This window comes from Humulus lupulus, chromosome 5, assembly GCF_963169125.1.
Source record: "Humulus lupulus chromosome 5, drHumLupu1.1, whole genome shotgun sequence".
In the NCBI taxonomy this organism is placed as follows: domain Eukaryota; kingdom Viridiplantae; phylum Streptophyta; class Magnoliopsida; order Rosales; family Cannabaceae; genus Humulus; species Humulus lupulus.
The window spans coordinates 120135210-120142298 of NC_084797.1; positions in this window are offsets into that span (position 1 = coordinate 120135210).

Sequence of the window (7089 nt, forward strand, 5' to 3'; positions counted from 1 at the left end):
CCTGGATACCACTAATTCTCCAGTAGGCAATACCGTACCAAACCCCACAGAAAAGAAATCACAATGTCTACACAATCCGTCTACAATCCTATTAGCAACAAAGGAGTGCGTAGCACCCAAATCAATAAGAACAGTGTAAAAGGTTCTAGAACTAGAAAGATGACCTATAACCATCGAGGGACTAGCCTCTACCTCTGTCTAGGTCAAAGTGAACACCCGAGCTGGTGTCAAGTTGTCAACTTTCTTTGGCTCTTCCTTTCTGGCTCTCGTGCAGTCTTTCTTCAGGTGCCTCGTACTACCACAACCAAAACAGGCCTTCGCCCAACATTCCCCAACATGGCGCCTTTGCACCTAGGACACTCTGGGAATGCCCTCCATGTCTCACCGCCACCTGGCGGCCCATCTATATACCCCGTGGCCTCCTATCTAGCCCTGGCACTGAAACTATATCTGTGGTATTCCTTTTATGATCACTGGGGCTTCCGCCCCTACCAAAACCTGGAAATGAAGGTCTCAGCCTCCTAGAATCCCTTTTGACTGTATTTTCATGCTAGATCTTATTCTCAGTGCTCTCAACTATAAGCCCCTTCTCCACAGCCTGTGCATAAGTAGTCACTCCTGGCACAATAGTAATACGAACATCCCGGGCTATCATAGGCTGTAGCCCCTGCAGAAATCTCTCTCTTCTGGTCCCATCAGTGGGCACTAGATCCCCAAAAAACTTTGCCAATCTGTCGAACTTCAGAGTGTAATCAGTCACTGTCATGTTACCTTGAAGTAACCTGCTGAACTCCTCAGCCTTAACTGCATCATTATAGTATTTCTCGTTGAACAAGGTTCTGAATTCTTCCCACTCCATAGTGGTAACTACCCTGGCCTGGGATACCACCTACCACCATATTCGAGCATCCTCCCGAAACATATAAGTGGTGCAGGCCACTCTCTCATTACCACCTACCCTCATAAAGTCCTGGATAGTGGTTATCATAATCATCCACTGCTCAGCCTTCAGTGGATCAGAACTACCCTAAAAAACTAGAGGGTGTTGCTTCCTGAATCTCTCATATAGGAGTTCCCATCTATCTCCCCGTGTCTGGGGCTATGCAACTGCCGATACCTCAGGTTGTACCACTGCTAGTACCGCGTTCTGTAGGTTCTCTGCTGGACCTGTTGCTGTCTCAAGAGGCATATCTCTTCTTCCTGCCTCTCTAACCTGGCTTACATATCTGCAAGCACTTGGTGCCAGCTCTCTGGAGCTGGCGGTGGGGCGTGGCCCTGATCATTCCCTCCATTGGCCTGTAACTCCTGGCCATCCAGTCTCTCTGACCTTCGAGGGTTCATTCTGACACTTAATTCACCTTATAGAGATCAAATCGACCATTAGGTAAGTCATAATTATACGACTTGCCGCCTGACGGTCCAAGATCATTAGATAAAATACATATACAATGTTAATAAGCATGCCATCACACAATATATATATATTCATTCAAAGTGCTAATAAGCTCCTCCTGATATCCATCAGCAAGTAATAATACATACAACCATATGCAAGTATTTTCACAAATCCAACATAGCTAATAAGCATGTTCTTTAATTCCTGACAGTAATAACAATGCTAATAAACATTTTCCCCTGGCCTATATACAAATAATAGCGCTAATAAGTGGTTCCCTTGCATCCAAAAGTAGTAACGATGTTAATAAGCACGCTCTTTAAAAGTCACGCAACAATCAAGGGCCAGGCCCTTTAAGATAATCTTATGCTTCCTAAACAGGCATGCAGATAAGGCATTCGTATCATGTTTAAGCATTTAAACATATAAACATATAACAGTTACTAAACCCTGAGTCGAGCTTGTCTTTAGTGGCGATTGTAAATGCTCAACCAGTCTTCAAGAACCCTTAAACCTTGGCAGCTCTGATACCAAGTTGTAACACCCTCCCAATCCAAGACCGTTACACTGTGTACTTAAAATTATGTTAGATCTGCTAATCAGGTCATTTGGCTTTAATCGTGTAATTAAGGTCAGTGACAAAGGTTAGGGTTAAAAATTTTAGTCAAAGAACCATTGAATTTTACTCCAAAAATGTTATACAACATGGGATCCAAAAATATTACAACACAACCGTTAAAAAGAGTAAATACATATCAAAAGTTACATTAGCCAGCCTAAACGGAAAAACTGGGCAATAACCCTAGTTCCTCTGAGACAACCCCGACGGTGATGGTCGAGCAGCCGCATATGTACACGCCACCACCAAAGCTCTCCAGCTCATGGTGGGTCAAGCTTTCCCTTTCCCTTACTTACACCACAAAGCACCCATGAGCCGAGGCTCAACAAGAAAACATAACGTATAACAACAGAGAATATAACTTTAAATAACCATTCAACAACAAACAAAAACATTAATTCGTAGCCAATGTCATTTAGTTCAAACACACGATTATTGGATCGACCTGGGCCGTTGCCCTATTCAGTTGGCTTTCATGCCAACTCTCGGGCCTATGCCCTAGCTATGTGACCATAGAGGCACCTGGGGCCTTTCCTTTAGCTCTGTCTCAATAGCCATAGAACTAGCCCAACCCCCGTGGTTTACAATTGGCATAAGAGTCGATCAGCGTAATAGTACGTTACTAGTTTAGGGCAACGCCCTTTGGCCAGCGCACAATGCGCTATTGCCGTCCTTGACTCATAAGTAAAGCCCTGGTCCATGATTTCATATCTTACTTATAAAAAACAAATGTGGATAGGCACATCCCAACAAATTAAACATATATTCATGCTAATCATATAATCCCATAAGATAACCATTTTCATAATACTAACATATTCATATAACGGGGCCACATGCCCTAACCATAGAGTTCATACAACGAATATAAGCACTTAAGCATTTATCAACAAGCATTTAGAAAAATAGCCTGACATAACCAATCCTGGGGCCCAAGCCTTAATCATATCAATATATAACAGATGGGCCAAGACCTAATCACATACAACACTTTTTGGGTGCAGTTTTCTTACCTTAGGTCCAAGAAAGCATAAATAAGAATGACCCTCGAGCACGATCCCGGTTCCGAGCCCTTAGTGATAGCCTAAGTCACAACCATAAAATAAGATTCTATTAATATCGAGTGATCAAAGGCTTCCGGACCAAGTCCTAGCCTTCAGGACCTCGGGTTCCACCAAACCGGGTAGTGGAAGCAATCCTGAGCCCCTAAGGTTGAGTTCCCCCGCTCAAATCCTTCTAGGGGTCCTAAAACCCCTTAAGAGATGTGGCCCACATCCAACCAGAGGCCCAGCCTCCCCATCCAGCAAACACGCGCCGCGTCCCAGCCATAGTGGTGCCGCAGCCCGCCCTCATTCCCTGGCTCCCATCTATTCTAGAGGGCTGCGACACACCAAGAATAGAGATGCGGCCCAACCCCTTCGAACCCAGAAAAACCTTCATCTTCAGTAGCCAAATCTCAACCAAATTAACCCAAAATCATCCCAATAACATAATTCAACCAACATAACAAGTCTAATATGTTCCCAGCAACAAAACCCAGCATAAAACCAAACTCAAAACTCCAACTCAATTCTCAAACTTAAAGAGTTTGAGAACACTAGGAACCAGCCAAGAAAATACAGAATTTAATGGTCAAAACTCATAATTCAAAGCTTACCGTAATAAAAGTTGAATCTCCCAAATTGCTACTGAGTTAATCCCCAAGACTTTAGCTCAAATCCTTGTGTTTCTAACCCTATTCCTCATTTTAGCTTCAATGGTTCACTTGGAAAATATCTAGAGAAAATAAGAGTGAGAGAGAAGGAAATTTGGGTCGGTTTTGGGGCAGAGTTCTAAGTGTTTCCTCCCTTTTGTCTTATCTAACTTAATTCACTTAAGTTAATCCCAAGGCTCGGGGTACCAAAAACGTCCCTGATGGTACAATGGTAAATTTCCCCAACAATCCCTCCTGGACTTTCTAACTTCAAATATATCTCCAATTACTTATTTCCATAACCCAATAACCCAATTAATTATCCAATATCCAAAATCCCCTTGACTCGCCCCGAGTTGGGTACCGGGTCCCCTTGTGATTTTCCCGTTAACTTGCTCCCTAGGATTGCCTCGTGCTGAAACGTTCAAATAAACCCACATAATAATGTGGTCTCTCACATATATCACATATATGCACATAAATACACATTTATGCCCACAACGAGCCAAAATACCAAAATTTCCCTTCTAATAAGAAGCGGGCCCATATGCATATTTAATATCCCTAAATATGCACATCTAGTTATATTATCACATAATTCACACAGTAACAATTAATATAGCAATTAAACACGTAATTTCACATATTGCCATCCTGGCCCCCTAATCAAGTCCCTAAGCCTTATTAGGTAATTTTGGGACGTTATAATGCCAGTGTAATGCCCTGGATAGCCAAGACCGTTACACTGTGTACTTATAAAGGTGCAAGACTTGCTAATCAAGTCATTATTTTCAAAACGTGTCACTAATCATGTAAGAGCTAAGGTTAAAAAGGTTTCGGTCTCAAAAGACTCATTTCATATATTTAAACTGTAGTAAACATGGGATCCCATACAAAAAACAAAGTTAGAATAAGTTTACAGACTCCCAAAAGTACATGAATATCCACTAGCCATACTAAGGCAAAAATGGACAGTCTTTAGGTTCCATATCCTTGCTTAGATCTCAACCGTGGCAGCCGAGCACCTGGCTATGTACATTCAGCTCGCTGAGCTCTCCAATCAGGGCTGATCCAACTTGCCCTTGCCTTTACCTGCACCACGTAGCTCCCGTGAGCCAAAGCCCAGCAAGAAAACATCATAAACAACTCAAACAGTAATAACAGACATTTAATTCAATATGCACATATTCCCATCAGATAATTCTCAACAGATATTCAGCATATACAATCCAATTCAAGATACACTCTATCACATATAATAGTCATATCACACAGTATTTAGGGTCGATGACTTAGGCCGCACCCTCTATTTAACCCACTGACTCCGGCCCGCTTAAATCGAGCTCAGTGCATAATAAGCTATCCTCGGCTACTAGTGGCCGAGCCGCGCCCTATGCGCTAGTGAAACCCTTGGCACCCTTAGGCCGTTGGTTCACTAAATGGCTTGCATGGAGTAATACCATCTTTTCAAGCATTTAAAGTAGGGAGCCCTTAGTCCCGTCACATATATTCAACCAGGTGCAGTTTTCTTACCTTTAGTATGTGCGATTATTGAATTGCGAGCAACGCCTCACAAGCACGATCCGTTCCCGAGCCTAAGCCTTTATCACCTAGTCACAACCAAAGTATAGGGTTCCATTAATACTACCATATAGGTTTCCAGTTACAAAACTAACTCCCGAGATTCCAAATTCCACAAAGCACGGTGGTGAAACCAAACCCGAGCACACTAGACCACTTTCCCGTGCTTAAAACCCTAAAAAACTCATGTGTGCAACCAAGGGCTGCGGCCCCTGAAGCCTAGCCAACACCCATGCTGAACCACACACGCACCGCGGCCCTTGCCTTGGGCGCCGCGGCGCCCTCCCTTGGCCGAGCCTTCTTGGCTCTTTTGCATGCTAGGGCCACAGCGCTCTAGAACAGAGCCGCGACCCTCCCCTTCGAACCCAGAATTTACACCATTTCTAAGTCTGAAACCTCACCTTAAACCATCCCAAACCTTCCCAACTCCTAACCAATTAATTCCCAACTTCCTTAGCATGATCTAAACAACATAATTCCCAAGAAAACACAGCCTAGCACACTATAATCTCCTCCTTTCAATTTCTGAAACCCAAGTGCTATAAACACTCAAACCAGCCACTCAAACCCAATTTAAAACCTCTAAACATGGAGTTGAGACTTACCTTTGCTGTTGAATGACTTCACCAAGCCATAGCCAAGCTAGGTTCCCAAGTGTCCTTCTTAATTCTGCCTTAAAACACCAAAACTATATTTGTTTCAGCACTTAACCAAAACCCAGCTAGAACTCAGAATTCAACCACAGAAAAGAAGATTAGATGCTTACCTTAACTCCTATTTTAGTTCTTGATTTACTCCTGAGCTAAACCTCCAAATCCTCACCACAAATTCTAGAAATTCCAGCTTGTTCCCCTTAGTTTTCTGTGTTTCCTTCCTTCCCCTTTGTTTTCCTTGAGCGTGAGAGAAAGCTGAGATAAGAGTGTTTAGTCAGTTTGTATTTTCTAAAGGCTTCCTTATGTCTATCTCATACATTAAGTTAATCCCGAGGCTCGGGGTGCCGGAACCGTCCCCGAGGCCAAAATGGTAAAATCCCCCAATATTCCTGCCTAGACATCCTAACCTCAAATATATCTCCATATATTTATTTTCATGACCCGATAGTCCAAATCACCACCCGCTATCTAAATATACCCCCGACTTATCCAAAGTCATATCTTAAGCCCCGTTGTGACTTTCCCCGCAATCTGACCCTAGAATCGTCTTGAGTCGTGCTCTGCGGACCTGTCCACATAATAATGTGGTTATCACATATATCACATATTTATTTTATACCATATTACCACATAATATAATCATTTATCATATAAACATTATTAAACATATAATTACTCATGTAAATCACAATTATTCCATTAATGCCCTCCTGACACACTAATCAAGGCCCTTAAGCCTTATTAGCGATTTTGGGTCATTACAGCCAGGGTGCTTCGTTGTGCCTTTTTTTGAAGACTATGATAATCTTCCTTATGCTCCCACTATTCATGGCCCTTCGAGGCCCTATTTTTTTGATGTTCCTGAGCCTCCTCCTCCCTCAGTGAGTGGGTCATCTGTCCCTACTCACCGGGGCGCTCCTGATTTAGAGGGGTCATCTTGGGTGAGTCGCACATCAGCTCCTTACGTGTAAAGGTATACCTGAGTCGCTAAAGGTATTCTCAAGACCGAGGGGAGAGGTCTCAGGAATTTTTTCATGGCAGAGCTTAGGGAGACCCTAGTGCACTCTACTACTTGGGTGAGTTCATGCGTCTTACATTGGTCCTTTTTTTTCTTTTTAGATTTTGGGTTCCTTGTTTTCTCATTATT